This window comes from Pavona decussata, unplaced genomic scaffold, assembly GCF_977016875.1.
Source record: "Pavona decussata unplaced genomic scaffold, jaPavDecu1.1 SCAFFOLD_281, whole genome shotgun sequence".
Taxonomy (NCBI): Eukaryota; Metazoa; Cnidaria; class Anthozoa; order Scleractinia; family Agariciidae; genus Pavona; species Pavona decussata.
This window is the reverse complement of record NW_028145682.1, coordinates 34,994-55,873: the sequence shown is the minus strand read 5'-3', so window position 1 is coordinate 55,873 and position 20,880 is coordinate 34,994. Positions and strand designations below refer to the sequence as shown.

Here is a 20,880-nt window from a genome sequence, read left to right as displayed (position 1 = left end):
AACCAAACAAAAAAAACAACATAAAAACCGTTAACCATCAACAGCGTCCTGGCTTTCTGGTTATTGAAATAGATTTATGGCCAGCGCTAGCATGGTATGTACATGTACTGTTTGCAGGAGAAGCGGGTTGGAATCACTGTTGAATGACTGTATATAACGTTTGCTTTTGCTCCAAATGGATACGGGGTTAGTTTCTAAAGAAACTGTGGTGCTGCGTCGGTGGGGAGTGGAAACGAATGTAGAGTAGATAAATTAGCCACCGTGGAGAGATTCGAGTGCTGACGTTTCGAGCGTTAGTCCTTAGTCAGAGCGAATGACAAAGGGCTAACGTTCGAAGCGTTAGCAGTCGAATCTCTTTATGGTGGCCAGTTTACCATTCGCTAAACCTGCCTATCAAAAATATTATTATATTTCCATTCAGGTTTCCGAAAAGGTCATTGAGTGTCGTTTGTGCAATTATTAAAATAAGATAGATATTCAAAGTCGGCGCGGGAAGAATCGCGCATGTTCGCTAATCGGTTCTCGAATAATACACAGATTTCTTTACTGGGGAAATCATGATGCAGCCGAAACGTGGCAACATAAATGACAGCCAGCAAGCCGCCCCTTCCCCCTTGCTTTGAACGACTGACTAGAAATTCATATCACAAAGTACAATACAGGACCAATTAGTAGTTGGACCAAATTTTCCTCTCATTATATTGTGGGACGAAATTTCATAGATTTTGCTACATGTTTTTTGATAATTTAGATCGATTTTAAACCCATTTAAGCATTTATTCTAAGTTTTTTGTTTGGTGTACCGACTGCTTGTCAAAAATATCCGTTACGTCGGAGAAACAGAATTTTATAAAAAAAAAATTACAAAACTAGCATAGCCCCAAACCCATCGTTATTTGCACCAAGTAGTGAAAGGGGTTAACCGTTCGATAATCATCAGCGTCGTATGTCTCCTTACACTTTCAATGCTTCATCAATCTCACTGATCATAAAAAGAAATTACTCCACCGTACTGAAAAAGATGGCGTCTGGTAAATTTACCCATAATTCTTTGCTCACGAAAAGCCTAAAAACGCAGACAAAAGTTTAAAAAAATTCAAACCTAGCATACAGGGACGAAATTCGCCAATAAAATGGCTTTCTATGTGCTTATTGGCCGTGTTAGGTTCGCAAGGTATTGTGTTAAAATGTACAGCCGCTATCTTTTTTCCGTACGGTGAGGTGGCCGCCGAAGGAAAACAAAATCGTGGTGTCCAGACAAATTCTCCCAACTCTTACGATAAGAAATATTAGATGAAAAGCAAGGAGAATATTCAATTCACGCTGATTCAGTCATTTTGACTGAGCACTTGGCATAGTCGTCATCTCATGAACCACATCAACTGATAAACTTGATTGTAAGTTACGGATTTGATTTTTTTCTTTTATACAAGAGAAGCACAATCCGTGTTGGGTTGGACTTGGGCAAACAGCTATACTCCCTCTGGTTATGCGGCTCGTAATTTGAGCCGTCTAGTATTAAGACGGACACGAGACGGATTATGCGTACTTAACTGGCTTTAGTACAACTTAACGACCCTCAATCGAAGATAGTTCGTTCAGATGCTTAACCCGTCTTGTGCTGCCTTTCAACTAAAGGAATTATGAGCCGCACAACTCGACATACCACAGATGTTTTCCAAAGTTTGTCCCAGGCGGAGTATGCGTTTCTAGTATAAGCAAAGCCATTATTAGAGTATCCAATAATCCATAATTTTATGTTCCTTTTTCCACGAGTCTTTGTAATATTATTTTTATCACAAAATCATTTGCGTCCTCATTGGAAATGCATCGTTTTTTCCCCCGTTCTCTATTTCAAACTGATGGCACCTGAATTTGGTAGCTTTCAACTGTGCTTGAGTGTTGCTCTGCAAACAGTTCACGCCTGATATCAAGAGCACGCTTTTTCGACGGTAGAGCGGCAGTGAAGTCACCCAGCCCATGTTGAGTCACCCCGAGTAAAAGGTAGCTTTCTGCTGTGCTTGAGTGTTACTCTCCAAACAGTTCGCGCCTGATAACAAGAGCACGCTGAAACGACTGTAGAGCGGCAGTGAAATCACCCAGCTCATGTTGCGTTATCCCGAGTAAAAGGTAGCTTTCTGCTGTGCTTGAGTGTTGCTCTCCAAACAGTTCGCGCCTGATAACAAGAGCACGCTGAAACGACTGTAGAGCGGTAGTGAAATCACCCGGCTCATGCTGCGTCTCTCCGAGTGAATGGTAGCTTTCTGCTGTGCTTGATTGTTGCTCTCCAAACAGTTCGCGCCTGATATCAAGAGCACGCACATCTCACTGTAAAGCGGCAGTGAAGTCACCCAGCTTATGTTGCGTCACCCCGAGTGAATGGTAGCTTTTTGCTGTGCTTGACTGTTGCTCTCCAAACAGTTCGCGCCTGATATCAAGAGCACGCTAAAGGGACTGTAAAGCGGCAGTGAAGTCACCCAGCTTATGTTGCGTCACCCCGAGTGAATGGTAGCTTTCTGCTGTGCTTGAGTGTTGCTCTCCAAACAGTTCGCGCATGATATCAAGTGCACGCTGTTTCGACTGTAGAGCGGCAGTGAAGTCACCCAGCTCATGTTGCGTCACCCCGAGTGAATGGTAGCTTTCTGCTGTGCTTGAGTGTTGCTCTCCAAACAGTTCGCGCCTGATATCAAGAGCACGCTGTTTCGACTGTAGAGCGGCAGTGAAGTCACCCAGCTTATGTTGCGTCACCCCGAGTGAATGGTAGCTTTCTGCTGTGCTTGAGTGTTGCTCTCCAAACAGTTCGCGCATGATATCAAGTGCACGCTGTTTCGACTGTAGAGCGGCAGTGAAGTCACCCAGCTCATGTTGCGTCACCCCGAGTGAATGGTAGCTTTCTGCTGTGCTTGAGTGTTGCTCTCCAAACAGTTCGCGCCGTATATCAAGGGCACGCAGATCTGATTGTAGAGTGGCAGTGAAGTCACCCAGCTCATGTTGCGTCACCCCGAGTGAATGGTAGCTTTCTGCTGTGCTTGAGTGTTGCTCTCCAAACAGTTCGCGCCTGATATCAAGAGCACGCTGTTTCGACTGTAGAGCGGCAGTGAAGTCACCCAGCTCATGTTGCGTCACCCCCAGTAAATGGTAGCTTTCTGCTGTGCTTGAGTGTTGCTCTCCAAACAGTTCGCGCCGTATATCAAGGGCACGCAGATCTGATTGTAGAGCGGCAGTGAAGTCACCCAGCTCATGTTGCGTCACCCCGAGTGAATGGTAGCTTTCTGCTGTGCTTGAGTGTTGCTCTCCAAACAGTTCGCGCCTGATATCAAGAGCACGCTGTTTCGACTGTAGAGCGGCAGTGAAGTCACCCAGCTCATGTTGCGTCACCCCCAGTAAATGGTACCTTCTTGCTGTGCTTGAGTGTTGCTCTCCAAACAGTTCGCAGCTGATAACAAGAACACGCTGAAACGACTGTAGAGCGGAAGTGAAATCGCCCAGCTCATATTGCGTCATCCCGAGTAAAAGGTAGCTTTCTTCTGTGCGTGAGTGTTGCTCTCCAAACAGATCGCGCCTGATATCAAGAGCGCGCTGAAGGGACTGTAGAGCGGCAGTGAAGTCACCCAGCTCACGTTGAGTCACCGTGAGTAAAAGGTAGCTTTCTGCTGTGCTTGAGTGTTGCTCTCCAAACAGTTCGCGCCTGATAACAAGAACACGCTGAAACGACTGTAGAGCGGCAGTGAAATCACCCAGCTCATGTTGCGTTATCCCGAGTAAAAGGTAGCTTACTTCTGTTCTTGAGTGTTGCTCTCCAAACAGTTCGCGCCTGATAACAAGAGCACGCTGAAACGACTGTACAGCGGTAGTGAAATCACCCAGCTCATGTTGCGTCTCTCCGAGTGAGTGGTAGCTTTCTGCTGTACTTGAGTGTTGCTCTCCAAACAGATCGCGCCTGATATCAAGAGCACGCTGTTTCGACTGTAGAGCGGCAGTGAAGTCACCCAGCTTATGTTGCGTCACCCCGAGTAAAAGGTAGCTTTCTGCTGTGCTTGATTGTTGCTCTCCAAACAGTTCGCGCCTGATATCAAGAGCACGTTGTTCTGACTGTAGTGCGGCAGTGAAGTCACCCAGCTTATGTTGCGTCACCCCGAGTGAATGGTAGCTTTCTGCTGTGCTTGATTGTTGTTCTCCAAACAGTTTGCGCTTGATATCAAGAGCACGCTGTTTTGACTGTAGAGCGGCAGTGAAGTCACTTAGCTCATGTTGCGTCATCCCCAGTAAACGGTAGCTTTCTGTTGTGCTTGATTGTTGCTCTCCAAACAGTTTGCGCCTGATATCAAGAGCACGCTTTTTCGACTGTAGAGCGGCAGTGAAGTCACCCAGCTCATGTTGCGTCTCCCCGAGTAAAAGGTAGCTTTCTGCTGTGCTTGAGTGTTGCTCTCCAAAAAGTTCGCGCCTGATATCAAGAGCACGCTGTTCTGACTGTAGTGCGGCAGTGAAGTCACCCAGATTATGTTGCGTCACCCCGAGTGAATGGTAGCTTTCTGCTGTGCTTGAGTGTTGCTTTCTAAACAGTTTGCCCCGTATATCAAGAGCACACAGATCTGATTGTAGAGCGGCAGGGAAGTCACTCAGGTGCTGTTGCGTCACCCCGAGTGAAAGGTAGCTTTCTGCTGTGCGTGAAGGTTGCTCTCCACACAGTTCGCGTCTGATATCAAGAGCACGCTGAAAAGACTGTAGAGCGGCAGTGAAGTCACCTAGCTCATGTTGCGTCACCCCGAGTGAATGGTAGCTTTCTGCTGTGCTTGATTGCTGCTCTCCAAACAGTTCGCGCCGTATATCAAGAGCACGCTGTTTCGACTGTAGAGCGGCAGTGAAGTCACCCAGCTTATTTTGCGTCAACCCGAGTGAATGGTAGCTTTCTGCTGTGCTTGAGTGTTGCTCTCCAAACAGTTCGCGCCTGATATCAAGAGCATGCTGTATGGAATGTAGAGCAGAAGTATGGTCACCCAGCTCGAGTTGCGTGGTCCAGAGTGATTGGTAGCTTTTTGCTGTGGTTTGGTGTTTTTCTCCAAACAATATGCGTCTGATTTCCAGCGCACACTGCAAGGACTGAAGAGAAGAATTCAAGTCACCCATCTCACGTTGGATATCTCCAAGGTAAGAGTAGCTGTCTGCTGTACATCCCTGTTCTTCTCCAAATTGTTTCCTGGATTGCTGGAGAGCTATGTGGCAACTTCTGAGTTCTCCTTCCTCAAGCTTGCATTTGTTATCGCCTTTGGTAAAATCGCTCAGCATGCTAACAACGACTCGATAAAAATTGAATAAACCAGGATCACTGGGGAGTGCTGTTTCAACTTGGCTTACCATTTTCAGTAGAAAATGTTCTATAAACGTTTCCATTTCTATATCAGGAAAAAGTGTTGATGCTTCCTTTGTGTGATAAATAACTTGTAATTGAAGAGGCTGATTGGACAATGTTGTGTCTCCATCAGTTTGCATGGTCGTACTAACCGTTGCAGGAATTACTGTTAACTGAATATCTCCTGCCTTCCTGCTGGCGTCGAGTGCTTTCCTGTAGAACTGAGAGTACTTGAGCTCATCGTTGTGAAATTTGGAATAAACTGCAAGGATTTGGGAAGCAATAACCCTAAGAACTGTCTGCTCCGGGCTGTTGTCCATTAGAGAGAGGGCCTCCTGCAAACATTCAATTCCTTTATCCTTTTCTCCTTTAACAAGCTGATAGAGGCCTAGATAGCACGAGTATTTCCCCCTCTCGTGAGAACAAATAAACGAAGATGTAGTGAGGAGTTTCTCGACTTCTGAGAGAAGCTGCATTGTTATTCCTTGTGCGCCCCATGTTAGCTGGCCAAATGCTTTGGAAACGTTTAAGCGCCTGAAGTACATATCTTTCCCGTGACGAGTGGCTGACTTGATCGCCGAATCAAATACCTCATCAAAGGTTGCTACTTCATTCTCACACCAACAAACCGAGTCTAGAAAGAGTTCTGCCTTGATCAACACATCAAATACACGATCAGCTGTCCTTGAATCTAAACAGCTTTCAGTTAGGCTCTGGATAAAACTCTCTTTATCTTCACAGAATGCGAGGAATGCCGACATAGAATTCCCTTTAAGGAACTGTTCATTCAACGTTTCAAAGCGAGAAACGTAAAATGCATAGAACCGGGCCGTCGATCCTAAGATAGTTTCTTTCATTTCCTTTTTTCCCTTTTCTTTTACAAATGACTGAAGGAGATTATGCATTGTGAATGATCCCTGTTTTGAGCTTAAATCGAGAAGAGATTTTCTTCGAAGGGATTGTAATACCTTTCTAGTGCGAAATTCTGTTTCGCCTAAAACAGCCGTAGAGACCTCTATATCGAAACTCGCTGGCAGGATAGAGAAGGAGATAAGGGCTTTCTTTTCCAGTACAGAGAGTCTCTGGAAAGACAAATTGATAAGGAACTGCAGCTGCAGATGATTAGGATAATCCCGGTTGTCCAACATTTCAACGATGCTTTCTGAAGAGGATTCCATAAAATCATGTAGGACCTGACTAGGTTCCGCACCATCATCTTCAGAGATGGAAGAACACATAAGCTTGATGGCTAAAGGGACGTGTCCACAGATTTTAGTAATTTGCCTGACTTCAAGGTTCCTTGCATTTGGAAGTAATTCATGAACAAGGGATTGAGAAGAGGCTTCATCTAGTGGTCTAATTCTTACCTCCTTGTAGCCTTGAAAATCCAGATTCATAAAATCGAGAGATTGTCTTGTAGTCACAATGAATTTCACCTGTTCACTTCGGCTAAGGATTTCTTTCAAAAGTCCTATGACCTCTTCCTTCACTTGCGGCTCACTAGTTTCTAACAAGTCGTCTGCATTATCGAGAATGAAGACACACTGTTCTGAAAATTCACTGAAGAGTTGGCAAAGCTCATCGTGAAGTGATAGACGCTGAAGTGATGGGAGATTCTTTGTTGCAGCTCTCCCAACAAAGCTAAGAAGCTTTGATGCCAGATCCGCTTTTGACTTCAGTCCTCGCAAAGTCAGCCAAAAAACCGGTAATCCTTGAGAATGGAGTTCATGCCCCACTGCGTTTGCAACTGAGCTCTTTCCGAATCCCGGTGAACCCCAGATTAACACCATCCGGATATATTTAGACGTCACGTGACTAATAATCTCATCGCATTCTCTCTTGCGGCCAGTGAAGTTAGGAACCATTGGGGGAAACGCAGACTTTTCAATCCATGGTTGTCTATCTTTTAACAGAGAAATACAAAAAATGAGTGTCGCTTGGCTTACAGAGGTATACCCACAGAAGGGTGGGACAGCTCTTTGATTATAACCCTTGTTTTACATGCCATTGAGATACACACGGCAACCTAAAGGGTCCCACATCCTCCGCTCATCATATTTCAATATATTCCCCGAAGGCAGGTAATATGCTCCCGTCCACTTGTTTAGCTTTGCTGAACGTCTGGTTATTGGTTATATCACTGAAACTCCAACCAGCCCCTTCACCTTATGTGACAATGAAAGAATGTATTATTCCTACCATATCAACATTTCCACCTAACAGGACTAGTCCTTGGGTTTTCTAGAAATTTGTTTGTATCAACATTTAGTGAACATCATGGCAACGGCTTCTTTGTGAAGTTTTAATTGTTTCAATGCTTATAAAATTCACTCATTTTATGAGATATGGGTATTACTGATGTTGTTCAAGCGACAAAAACTTTTTTTCGTAAAAGAAAATTGCGGGAACTCCTAAAAGCATGTGTATTCATATCGATCTAAGCTAAAACTAAAAACTAAAACTAGTTGTGGCAGACGAAATCAAATAAATTGCTAGGATAATGAAACAAATGCTGGAAAATGACTTGCCAATATTTCAGTTGTTCACTGGGGAGTTACAATAATCTAGTTAATTGTTTGTTTTTGTTTTTTTGGTTTTGTTTTTTGCTTCTTTGTTTGTTTGTGTTTTGTTTTGTTTTGTTTTGATTGGTTTTTGTTTTTTTGTTTTTTTTTTAACATTTTTGTTTTCTTTTTGGCCTGTTCGTTTCCTTTTGTGTATATTTACGGCCAAGTTAAAAGATCCCGGAACACTGCTATCGTCTAGCTTGTTGGATATGTGCAGGCAATAATATTGGTCTGTTTCTACGAGCTACTTTGAGAAACGCTTTTAATGAAACCGAAATAATGGTAGGTAATTTTTCAGAGACTGTTATGTTGTTTCTCTGGGGCAACCTGTTTGAAAAAGCTGCTATCATGATCGAGAGAAATGTCCTTGTTGATTTTTTTTTAAATAAAGTGCACCTTTAGATTCAAATAAATCACCTTATCGTGATAATGTCTCGTTACCTTGATAATGAGGCCTTGGCCATCGTTTAAAAACAGTGGAATCATTTAAGAGTTTTGCAACAACTGAAGCGGCCATCACACCGGCAAAAGGATTCCAATCATCGGTGGTGGACTCATTACCATCTGCAAAGTTTGATATTCCTTTTACAATGAGCCATTCGACTTGATCGTCAAACGCAGCTGTAAAAAGACCTAAAACAGAAACAATGCTGGTCACGATTTCTCAGTTGCAGGGTAGCTTCTTTGAGAACGTTGTCTTTTCAGTTTTGACAGGACATCGGAAAATGTGAAGAAACAATGAGGACGTAATAACATTTGGCAGTGAAAGACGCAATATAGGGCAAGTTTCCTTATGAGAACTTGGATTTCACAAAGCAAAACTATCAGGCCATTAAGACTGAATTCGAAGGTAAATTGCAATTTTTCTCTGGGGAAACTGGCTAAATCCTAGGGACCCTAGACATAATGCAGGGAGAGATCGGGGCGTGGGAGGGTTGAAGGTAGTGGATAGAGTATCAAACCATACTAAGGGAGAAAATAATTCTAACAGCATATGCTATGTGAAGTAACTGAGCAATATCTCGCTCCGGTGAGATATTTGCTTGTAGAACTTTGGAGAACTTGGAGGACTTTGCTTGGAGAAGACCCCAGCCTTTCGCACTAAGTGATCGTATCAACTCGAGATAAATAATAACTTCGAAATAAAGCTCACAATTTTCGATTCTTGCAAATTACTTTTGTCGCGGAGTTTGCTGACACTGACTGGTTTCCAATTTCAATTACAACAACCGTCTTTTGAAAAAAAAAAAACTCCTGGAGTTTTGTCATTAGAAGGCTGGATAATGAAAACACACGCAAAAACAAAATACACTGACCTTCACCTTCTGACTCAATGGCATTTGCCAGAGGATAAGCTTCGGCAAGTTGCTTCCAGCGCCATTCAGCACTGACCAGCTCTGGGCCACTTAAGAACTCGCCATCGCAATACACTTTCACTTCCCGTTCTTCCGGGTTTTCTAGCGGTGCCTTCCATCCGTGGGATAAATCTTTGATGATGTCAAGAAAACGTTTACTAACATAGCTTCTCATGCCGGTTGATTGTTCCAGACTACCTGTCACTATCTTGGAAGCATATGTCGTTAATTTAGCCGAAACAACAACATCACCCAGTTTGGTTTTGTCACGGTCGAGCCCACTGCACGTTCCCACCGAGATGATTGCCTTTGGTCGTAGCAACAGGGCGGCATTTTTTGTAGTGATCAGAGAACCACCAGGTCCACTAGAACCTTCATAGCATTTCATCAAAGCGACTTGCAGTTTCTCCTGATTGTTACCAATGCACCCGAAATAAACGTACCCGAGACAATCAAACCAACATTTGTATGGACTGTCCATATACATGTAACAAGATGAGAACTCATAATCCTTAACAGTCAGTAATAAGATGTCCACGGGAAGATGAACATCATTTAGACGCTTTATTGTTGTTTGGATATCGCAAATGGGTGGAGGATTGGCCGTTAGCTGAGGCGGGCCATCACTGATTGCGCTAAATTTTCGCTTACTCTCAACATTTGCACCATTGAACATGTCACTGTCATCCTCCAAAGTGTTACCAGCATTTTTTGCAGCGTCTGACATTTCCGCCTGGCAACTGGTTTAATACATGCACCTATACAAAGCAGGAAAATGTGTTTATAATTAAGCTATAAAAAATTACCACCTCTGAAAAACAAACCTTGCGATTTAAATAATGATCACTCATAATGAAAAAATGAGAAATGCTCGGAAGCTTTGAAATGGATCTGATTTCTTTATTTGATTAAATAAATATAACGGGATCCGACTTAAAATTTGTTTTAACTTCAACCGGTATTTGTTGATATTTTTGAACGCTGAATAAGGACGGAGCCTCCTAATACAATTAGATGCACACAATGAGGTTTGATTAAAAATGACAACGTTTAAGTTTGTTCCTCGGACTACAACTGGAAGAAAAATTGGTGTCGAAGCTGGGTGCCCGTGTCTTCCGAGTGTTTGTTAAAGTTTTTCAAACCATTAATTATTCTTGGAGAGAGTGAAGAAAAAATTCACCAAATTTTATGAGAATGCACGAGATGTTCGCATCTCAACTATTAATTCCAGCAAATAAAAAAAAAAGAAGGAAGTGAGTAACTTATTTAAAGAAAAAATATTATTACATACTCAAAAGTAGAAAGATTTGGAATTGCGTTAACGGCAAACGACAGGAATGAGCTCGTGGCAATCTTTAAACTACATTCAGCCGCTCACCGGTTTCGGTTTCTCAGCAAAAATTGAACGTGTTGCGTAAGAATGAAAGGCCTAAAATGGCCTGGCACACTATACTCCCTAGATATTATTATTATTTTTTTTTTTTGTTAAGAAAATATAAACGCCAATCTCACATTTGCCGTTTGCCGTAAACACGATTCAAAATCTCCGTATTAATTCGCGCATTGTCGGAATCAGCCGTCAATGCTCATGCGTACTATCTACTCTAAGCCCACCCCTTCCTGAAAGTAGACACACCAGCCTACTGCAAGTTGTTAGGAATATATACAACAAGAAAGTGGTGTGAACCTGGGGACTTCATGTACTGTGATTGCTATACGTAACTACATCAACCTTTAGTATTTTTTCCAGAGATAAGGGCAAGATACACCGACGTCAGCGAGCAAGTCCCCACCCCCCCCCCCTGTCCCCCGAGCAGTTACACCTACACCTAAAGGGCCCCAAAGCTCAATTTGTCAAAACTCACAGGTTGCTACGAAAATAAAACTCAGTGAAACTAGGAAAAAGATTAAAATCACTCAAGCGACATGTTGTTCTGAAATTCATATGATAATCAGATGATAGAAATGTCAACAAACTGCAGACAACGAACAAATGCAGAGTGGCCTTTGAAGACTCCCACTTGTGTAATTCATTATAACTAGATTGAATTAAAGGAAAATAGTTTATTGATGAGAGAGTAGGGGGAAAGCTTATTTTCGTGACCCGGTGATCAGCCTTTTTTTGCAGTCCATGAATCGTGATGTACTGAAAAACCGTTCTGACTCGTGATTGAAGTGCACACCGTGAAACGAGAGCTGCTTGATTTTGAATCGTGAATACACTGATGTTGAAGAAATCAAATCATTAATTTGCTCCCTGACTGGCCTCCATGGCTTGATTTAACTTCAGTGACACTTCAGTAAGGTAAGCGGGCTTCCTTTTAGCTTTTTGTTGCTGAGTTCTTTTAAGTTTCGTGTCTCGTAAAATGCAAATATATGGTTCGTGAACTCGTGACGAGACCCCCACCCATCCCCCTCCGCCTCATTGATGCAATGTAAATCTTATACCTTTTAGACATGCTGTGTGAGTTTAATTTTATCTTCAGATTCTAAATTAATAGACAGGAAACTACAAAGTTAAAAACTCCATTCCGTTGAGATCTGTCGAAAAGATTTAGTAAGATGAAAGCAAGTCGTGAGCGATTTCGCGCGATATGTGATGTCACGGGTCGTGCATGGAACGTCGAGCGCTTTCTCGCTCCTCACCATCCATCAATGATGATTGTGAGTGAATAGCCAAAGTCAATGCCATCACACCATTCGTGATAGAAAACTTGAAAGCTTGAAGATTTATGCTAACTAAGAGGGTCTGAATGGGGCTAACCAACTAGCGACAAAGGGCGAAAAATTTAACTGACTACCGACAAAACGAGAAAAGAAAATACTGACTAGCGAAAGGTAAAGACTAACCGACAACCGACATTGTACGACATTGTAGGGATGTTTGTATTTAGAAAGAATAGCATTTTGTATTTGTTTCTAGCTAAGGAAATGTCCATATCCTTTAGTTGTCTCTATTTCAGCATAGGTAATCACACTAAATTCCAAATTCAGTTAACTATAGAAGTTCCTATCATCGGGGAGGAGCAGGGGCTCAATTCCTCACCAGCGGCTGATAATCGAACCTACGTACGAGACGTCCGGTTTATTTCCGTGACTGGAGAAGAAATACTTTCTGTATGAAAGATAGCATTAGAACCATAAAAACCTGTGAAAATTACTTGAAAGGTCAACCTAGTGTTGAACATAATGTTATTGCTTAGCAATGAGCAAATGCAAAGAGTGCCTAGCATGAAAAGGAAAAGGGACTCTTCCTTAAGGGCATATGATGCATGCTTAGATTGAAATGTGACGTGCCAAAAGTTAGTTGTTATGGCAGTAGCAGCCGACAGCGAAGAGTGCAAAAAGAAGGCACTTGGCAGATGACAAGGAACTACCACCAGAATTAGAATAGATAGTTTCCTTGACAGATGTCGTTCACTTAGGAAAAAGCTGTAACTGTGACTTTGCAATCTTATGTTGCTTCGGAGCTAACGCGACCATGCGGAGGCCTTTATCAGAAAGAAGCTTCGAAAGCTGATGTGTTAGGAATAAAGACAGGATGGTTGTCGAACCCATTATTCGTTCAACACGGCCAGACTTTCTCAAAGTACTGGAGCACGTTAAGTTCGTTGTGCATACCTTCCTACCAGAACAATACAGGTTTTCGAAAACCAACCAACGAAGTATATGCCCTCACCCGATCGTAGTTTCTTAAGGCCCAACAGGCTCAATCCTTGCTCCTGATTACAACTTTGAGACAGGTTTATCCAGACTCTTAACAATGAAGACTGCACCAACCAGAAGATGTCTCTGTTGCGCGAGACAGGCTAAGGGATGCTAGGGACTCAGTGTGCTTCATCGATGGGATTGCAGTCGCGTGCCAAAGGAGGAAATCAACAATTTCTTTTGTCCACTTTAAGGGAAAAGTAAAAATATGTGCAAAGTCATTCAAGCGACGAGCTAAACTTCTGAGTCATTTGGAGGCACTATCTCTCCCAACAGATGGAACAGTTCCCGTTTTGCGCCAAAGACTTAAAAACCACTTGGGTGCCATTTCTAAATGCACTGACCGTGCAGAACACGTCCAGATACATCCTAATCGTCTAAGTAAGCCTTCTGCTATCTGTGCTGCAAACAACGATTTGTTATTTGAGCAGTGATGACGAGAGTCAATATGTCTATCAGGTAACATTAAAATTTGATGGAGTGACCATTCACGGCAGTGCCATGAAATTCACTGCATATCCATCCAGCATCGTTAACCTTTTATCTATTACCCTACCTGACCAATGCGTATTCTTCTCAGGAGCCTCGAGCCAAGGTGGATTATACAAATGCGCACAAGGACGGTGACACAAGTTGTATGCAACTCGACTCTTCCTTGCTCTGATGTAAGCCAAGTATGCATCTTGAACGGGAAGATATACACGGATACAAATGCAAGAATGTTCAAGCAATACAATCCTGATGATAACTCGGTTAGAGTTTCTGTGGGAAGTTGCCACAACAGTTCTTCCAATAGGACACAAGATCCATCTTCATTCAAACAAATCGAGGGGATATGTTCCATAGACTTTGTTTGTTAGAGATGTTTCCGCTGGAAGAGTGAAGATAGTTACGAGCCTTTCAGAAACGATATCCTTTCTGGAGATTCTTGGTTCTCTTTACGATACCTTTGGAATCCATTCTAAGGGCATGAAACCTAAAGGAGTGTCCTTGGAACAAACCAAAGACAACGGGACAAAGATTGACAACTATGTAAAAGATACTGTGAGTAACGTTAAGGAACGCTACCAGAACTAAAAACCTACCTAAAAACTTCTGTGAGCAGGTAAACAAAATCACCTTCAATTTCATCTGGGACAACAAAATAGCCAAAATTAAAAAAAACACAATTATTGGCGAACGCAAAAATGGGGGTCTGAATATGATTGATTTTACCTTAATGAACAAAGCCCTAAAGTCCATTTGGATAAAGCGACTTCACCTGAGCGAGAATTCAGCATGGACGGTCATTCCAAATGAAGCCACATTACACCTGGGAGGCTTAACCTTCCTCTCAACCTGTAACTGTAACAGTAAGGATCTTAACATCAAAGAGCTACCACTCTTTTATGAGAGAATGTTACAATACTGGTTTGAGTTTAAGAATGTGCAGAATAATAAAATGCCATGCACAAAGAAAACAATTATATGGAATAACCAAGATATTAAAATTGATAACAAGATGATTTTTTTCCGTACTTGGTTTGATAAAGGAGTTTACACCTTAAAAGACCTTCTCGACCCGAATCTAGATTTCCTTAGTTATGAAGAGTTTAAACTCCGTTATCAGCTACATACCAATTTTTTGACCTATTTTGGACTAATAAACGCTATTCCACAAGAATATAAAATGGCAATAAAGCGAACGCGGCTACAGCAAGAGCATCCTACACAACCGTGGGATAACTTGAAAGCGCTAACAACCAAAGCCATACACAAAAGTTTCGTGAAGCGTATATTTGAAGAACCCACCGCAAAACAACGCCTTATTGCCAATGGGTTAAAACCGGACCAAATAAGCAAATACTTTAACTTAGCTTTCTCTATCACTATAGAAATAAAGTTAACTATGTTCCAGTACAAAACCTTACATGATATAGTTTTTACTGGAAGCAAATTATTTAAAGCTAAACTAGTGAGCAGTGATCTTTGCTATTTATGTTCAAAAACAAAACAAGATCTAAAACATATGCTTGTTTCATGTCCGGTGGTATCAGAGTTCTGGAAAATCTTTCTGGAATGGTATGAGACTCATACTACCATAAAACTAGAATTGTCAACCGCAAAAATCTTATATGGTATCATAGATAACGACAACCTTTGTAATTTAACTAATCACCTCCTACTAATTGCGAAATACTATATATATTGTTCCAGTATTAATGAAGAACCGTTGTCTTTTAGTACTTATCTAACAATAGTGATAAGCAAAGCTGAAATCGAAAAACAAATATCAACAAGAACTAATACAAATGAACGTTATAACAATAAATGGAAACCTTTAATTGACAAAAAGTTTGTGACCTAGAGCTGTATATTACTTTTCTTTGTACTTTGTAAGATGTAACGGAAATAAGCAAGCCATAGTAGTGAATGTAATTGTATTTTCTTTTTTCTTTCGTTGTATCCTAGTGTATTGTAAGTATTATTTGTACGTATTGTAAGGGTAATATAGATATTGTCAATAAAAAAAAAAAAATTCAAAAAAAAAAAAAAAAAAAAAAAAAAAAAAGGAACGCTACCAGTTGAGTGGAACGTCTGTAAGCAAGGGTCCACAGGGAACTGTATCATGGAAGACGCAAGTATCTGTGTCTGCTTAAAAAAATGCAGGAAAATGCTATACAAGAACGTGATGGACCTAACCGCCAATTTGCAGATGACATGCTTCTGGAAACGTTGCTCACAACATAAGTGGAAAACTTGCACGCTGTATCGCATTTTAAGCATGAAACATTCACGGTTCTTTAGTATGCGCAGGAATTTGGAGCAATCGCCAAAGAATCTCTAAAGCGCAGCAGAGTACTATGGGCATGGCAGGTCGTACCATCCTATCCCTCAATCTGCCATGCCTCTTTCTGCTATAGCTACAACGGTTCGTTTGCCAACTGAGGACATAACACCAAGTATGGAAGAACAGATTAAAGAGTGGCTAGAGAATTATAGACCAGTACGCGGACAGTTAGAAGTAAGGGACAGTTAGGAGCGGGACCACAAAAGACAAAGCTGGGCCTTGCCACCAGTTGTCTACACTGTTCAGCCCACCGGCAACGAGCTGAAGAGAGACTTCGATTCCCTGAAGAAAACAATGTATCATTAGAGCATGCAGTACCACAACGCGTTGTGGACAAAGGGGATGTTACTGAGGTCTTTGAGGGTCACAGAGAGGTAGGAATTGATGCGTATGAGAGAGATTCGGATGATGTGGAATCAGATTATGAAGAACATTCCGAGCTTGTCAAAAGAGCGTGTGTTACACGATCCGGCAGGGCTGTTCGCGCAATTGTGAGTCTCGACTTGTGACGGTAAGTGGTAATGGCAGTTGTCGTTATGACCTTCGAGACGAATTATCGATTACTTCAATAGAGGATAATGGGACAGAGAAACTGGAGTATGTAGATTTCACTAAACTTATATTTGGACATCGGACGTTAATCAGTGTTCGCGGCCGTCTCGGGAAAAAGACTTCCGTCGCTAAAAATAATTTACGTATCCCAAAGGCTAGAGTGGGCGTTTTCCTCTCTGTCCAATTAACCTCGCTTGATTACTTCGATGCCTTGTAATCGACAGGAAAACAAATTCACATTTAGAATAAAAGGCTTTTGTGATTTTATCGGTACTAGATTTGCAGACAAAGGTGGAATAAACGATCACGGTCACGAATGAAACGCACACATTTTTTTAAATATATTTCAAACTATTTTGGCGATTTTCAAAATGACACCTCTGACAAGAGACACTGCATTTGGGAAGAGAATTAAATTCGACCGTATTGATTTCGACGCATAAAACCATGCCACTATTTATGTCGACGGAAAGAAGAATTTAATGGTATTATTAAATTCGTCTGAATTAAATTCGACTGTAGTGCGACATAGAAACTAGGCCTTAAGTAAACAAACACGTCCTCAATCTTAAATTATAACATAGCTAATAAATTTAATTGCGTGTGCGTTCTTCATATTGCCATGTGCACGCTGAAAACGTCAGCAAACAAATGCTTCGAGAAAAAATTTTCCCTCTGCAGGTGATTTTTGTATTTTTAGTCAACCTACGTCACGCGTGACCGGTATTTTTGAAATTTGAACGGAATTTTGAAATTTACATGTCAGTTTTGTACATCGCCAGCGAAATTTCAGAGTTCCCGTAGATATTTTCCTAGTTTGTTGATGGTATAAAATTAAGCTATATATATTCCTTTTCATTACAGCATTAAGCACAAATGTTTCAAGATTCCATTCAAATGTAGGACAATACAAAAAGGAATTCGAATGTCCATTTCATTCTCGGAATCAGAAAATAAAGTTCATTTACACGCATATATGAATACATCGAATCTCAGACGAGATCGTTGAAACGTAGCGAAATGTTTTTTAGCAACGCATTGACGTGTAGCAATGGAAATTTCTCTTTATACAATACTGCCTTGAAAATTTTATAGCAAACAATAGGTTCATGCGTTAGCTTTGCGTTCATCGACACATGAAGCACGCGGGAAGTTAGAGCAACTCTTACCCATCTTCGTACTCTCCAAACTTCCCGCTTGCTTCATATCTCGATGAACGCACGCTGACGATGAACCAATTGCTTATTCGCAACTAGTGTATTTTATTCGATAATTAGAAATTCTAACCACTTTAGACCAAAGGAGTGCACGTTTTGTTATTTTTACCTTGTAAGTTGTGCGCTTTTTACTGCACTTTTGTAATTTTGTGAATTACTGAGATACAGACGAGGGAGTTAATGGGTTAAATTAAAATGTTGGAACTGTGCAGAGATCGTCATAATTAGTAAGTATAATCACCTTTATAGGATATTATACGGTGGCGCGAAGATATCAATTTTATTTTCGATTGGTAAAAAGAATATATTACTTATTCGCTGCGCTCGTTCGTAAAGTATAAGTTTTTAACACGAGAAAATGAAATTCATATCTTCATGCCACCGTGTAATTTTATTATTATTATATAGACACGAGTGTCTTACTGACTGTTTTCATAAACAACATAAAAAAAAGCGGGAAATGGCGTCATCAAGATCCTCACTATTGACGATATGGAAAAAACGCCACTCGCTCCCGGTTAAGTTTCCGGTATGAATTTTACGAGTGCTGTATTTACCATTATCACACTAGTGTCTGTAAAATAAATATTTATACGGCACGAGTATCAGAGCTACACAGTAGCATCCTTTTTAAAACATAAATTATACCTCAAATATTCCTCTGATAGCCTTCAAACTCGTCAGCAAATAATACAGCAGTTCAATGTGAGCTGTAGGCACTGGAAAAAGAATGTGAATACTAATATCAAGCAAAATGTTGATATGCGAAGATAAACAACAAAATCAAACACTTGTACCGTAACCGCACGGACAGAATTCTGAGATTGAAAGGTAGACCTGATCACGGTATTGTGATAGAACTATAAAGTGGCAAGCTTAAGAACCAGGCAATTTTATCGCCAACGCTAAAACGCCAACAAATAATTATTGATAAGAAGTTTAGTTTCTAAACAAACTGTGGTCTGCGTTGGTGGGGGAGTGAAAACAAAGATATCATCAGAGCCGGATAAAATAATTTGGTCTCCGTATAGTTAAGAGATTCTAGTGCTGACATTTTGAGCGTTGGCCCTTCTTTAGATTCGCTCTAACGTGAAGGGCTAACGTTCAAAACGTCAGCTTTAAAATCTCTTTACTACACGGGAGCCTAATTACCTAATCAACAGCATTCACCGATAATTATAAGCCTTACAGCCAGCAAGGAACGCCCTTAAATGATAAAAAGAAAACAAATGACAGCGATGGGATTACAAAACTATCAGTTAATAATACAAATTACCTTAGAAATAAAGGATGATCTTAGATTACGTCTTTCTGATTAATGAATAGAGTATTTATATAATACGGCTTATTAAACTTTTCAGGCGTTAATTTAACGTGGTCCTAAAAGCTAGGAAAACCTGACCACAAAGATTTTTGACTCGGTAGATCAAACCGATCAATCTGCTTTTCGCTGCGAACCAATGAGCAAACAATACCGGGACTTAAGTCTGATACCGCAATGCACACCAGCAATTGTATATCGGATTCCAGTCTGATTTTCCGTCTCTTTCTTCCGTCTCTCGACGGATCAACAGACAGACCAGAGAGAAAAACAACTATTTAAGAGCTTTATCATTAAATTGAGAAGGATGTACTAAGTAAAGTTTTATCTTAAGGAAATAGCTTTAAATCAGACATCTATATTAAGAACTCTATTTTCATGCAGCGTTAAAGAAAGGATTAAACAATTCAGAGGCATTCACTTCAAGTTGAGAGGAGCAAAACTGACTATTAAAGTACTAGTGCTTAAGTTGAAATGACAAGAACTGAAACATTACCCTGAAATTAGCGGGGAGTCGGGATCCCAAAACTTCTCAAACTGAATTGTTCCAGATAAGAATGCAGTAAGCACTGGTAAAAGAAAAAGAAGAATTAAAATCACTAAGACGAATTGTCGACGCGGGATGAATTCTACAAAATCAGCGTGTGATGCTAGCTTTTCAAGCGTATCGGATGACCGCAATGATAGGCAAAATGTCCATTTATATTTGTCGGACTCCACGTGAATTAAAAAACCAATAAAATCAGTCAAATAGAAGGTAAACCTTTCACTCTTTCTACTTAATTCAAAAAGCTTACGATTAATCAAAGTCCCCAATCAAACCAGCACGATAGAAACCTGGTCTTGTCCTGCCATCGGGGGCATAGGGGATATTGCACAGTGGCTTGAAGGTCAGAATTTTAATTTGTCGCGTTAAAAACAATAGTTTTCGTGCGCTCGTTCGTAAAATTAATATTAATTTTACCACTCGAAAATAAAAGTCATATCTTCGCGTCGCGTGTAATATCCTCTATATATTACACGGCGGCACGAAGATATGAATTTTATTTTCGAGTTTTTAAATAATTTATTGTTTTTAACATTAGAAAATAAAATTCATATCTTCAAGCCACCGTGTAATTTTCTTTTTATTATATAGATAAATTTATCGTTCGCCATTTTTCACTGACTGTTTACACAAACAACCGTGAAAAAGCGGAAAATGACGTTGTCAATATCCTCGCCAGTGAGGATATCGAAAATACGCCACTCGGGTCCCGGATGTCGGTAGTTTCGTATGAATTTTACGAGTGGTGTATTTTTCGGCAAAACATTGCTGTGTATATAAGAAAAGCTACTATTCACAAATTTTGTTTCAATTTGAAATATATAATGTAGCAACCTCGTCCGCTCCTTTGGACGAATTCCTGAGGAGGAGGAGGAGAGTCCCTGATAATAAAGATCTTCCTCTTGTTGTCTCTGCAGTATGATCGAAAACCACTGAAATCGCACGCTGAACGCGTTGATATCCGCGAGATCAGTCCTTGAACTAGCAAACTATATACACTGAAAAGATATGAACATGAATGTACATTATACAGTACCTTAAAGGAAGTCAAACTTTCCGAGGAATGCGAGATAAACTAGCAAGCCATGAAGGAAACGAAGCCACCGAAACGTTTGGAAAGTGAAAGTCTTGATACATGCATAAACATTCCAGAAATAAGATACAGTGTTATTCTGACGTACCCAAGCCCTAATAACGAAATGTTATTATTTCGGAATCTGAATCAGTGTCACCTATTTTTAGTGTCATTTTGAATTGCTAGAAAATATGATTGTATACTGGCGGGATAAAATAATGGTTGAGATTTGTTAAATGAATAACCCTAACTGTGCACAGAAATAAACAAACAATATCTTTGGCTGCGGATGGAAATGGATAGCAACTTGAAAAGATTTGTGATTTTTTTCAATTCCTGTGAATTTTGGGGTAATCACTAA

At 40.8% G+C, this 20,880-nt stretch overlaps 1 pseudogene across 1 annotated transcript; it reads right to left on the bottom strand.

Annotated features, from left to right (window-relative positions):
• Positions 1 to 1,543: 1,543 nt before the first annotated feature.
• Positions 1,544 to 20,535, bottom strand: LOC146455206 (uncharacterized; annotated as a pseudogene). Its single transcript, XR_014859065.1, has 6 exons — positions 20,481 to 20,535; positions 19,394 to 19,466; positions 18,225 to 18,295; positions 9,231 to 10,027; positions 8,356 to 8,547; positions 1,544 to 7,253 (listed from the first exon to the last, which is right to left on the bottom strand). The product of XR_014859065.1 is annotated as an uncharacterized LOC146455206 (transcript).
• Positions 20,536 to 20,880: the final 345 nt, after the last annotated feature.